Below are 1,292 nucleotides of genomic sequence, written 5' to 3' on the forward strand. Positions count from 1 at the left end.
AAAAAAATGTGTAAAATATTCATCCTGAAAAAAGGATGGATAAATGAGTAAAAATGTGTGTCTGGAGGATTACATTGTTAATAATAGTAAAAGTTAGAAGCAATCTAAGTGGCCATCAGTAGAAAACTGGATAAATAAATTACGCCATAGTTATATAATGGACTACCCTCAGTCATTTTGATTAGGAAGATCTATTAGAATTAGGAAGATCTATTTGACATTAAAGAAGTATCTCTGCTATTAATAAGTGATATAAACCGAAAAACCAAACTCACTGCTGTCAAGTCGGATCTGACTCATAGTGACCCCTCCTTGGGTTTCTGAGGCGGTATCACTACAGAAGTAGATCACCCAACCTTCCTTTAGTGGAATGGCTGGTAGATTTGAACCACCAGTCTTCTGATTAGCAGTCAAATGCTTTAGGCACTACTCCACCAGAGCTCCCAATAAGTGACATAAGCAGGTTATAAAATAGTATGTATAGTATGAACCAAACCCACTGCAACTGAGTTGATTCCAAATCATAGTGACCCCCCCCCCCCCTTAGGTTTCCGAGGTGGTAAATCTTTATGGAAGTAGATTGCCCCATCTTTCTTCTGTGGAGTGGCTGGTGGAGTTTGAACCACCAACCTTCTGGTTAACAGTCAATTGCCTTAGGCACTGCACCGCCAGAGCTCCTTATAGTATGAACATCTTTTAAAAATATCTATACTTACAACAAAATACTTGCTTGTGTTTATTAATACAAAATCCATATCTAATAATATGGGATAAATTGTTTTTGTTAGGTACCATCGAGTGGTTTCCAACTCATAGCCACCCATAAGTGACTCATAGATGAGTGAGCACTTTCTGTATTATATCTGTTTGTTGAAGCATCTCAATTTTTAAAAAATAAATTCCTGAAGCCTTGTTTACATAGTTTTATAAATATATGTATCACACACACATACAGGAAAAAATGTCATCAACCTCATGAAATCTTGCCTGATTTGCAATTTACACAATGGATATCAAATGATTGGAGAAAGATGCCAAAATATTGACTCACATTCACAAATAACTTCTCATATTTGAGTATGCCACCTTGTAACCTTACAAATTAAGATAATGAATAATCAGTCAATAGGGCTTTTAACTCTTCACAGTAATAAAATTTTGAACCTAACCCTATCAATTCAGACTTACATTTTCTGCTCTTAGGAGTACACAAGAGAATTGTGGTAGGAAGAAGAGAAATAACATGAATACTGAGAAGTAAATACAAGGCAACATATAATTAAACCTCACAT

Source organism: Orycteropus afer, unplaced genomic scaffold (genome assembly GCF_000298275.1).
Source record: "Orycteropus afer afer isolate SDZICR_OR568_19922 unplaced genomic scaffold, OryAfe1.0 scaffold00063, whole genome shotgun sequence".
Classification (NCBI taxonomy): domain Eukaryota; kingdom Metazoa; phylum Chordata; class Mammalia; order Tubulidentata; family Orycteropodidae; genus Orycteropus; species Orycteropus afer.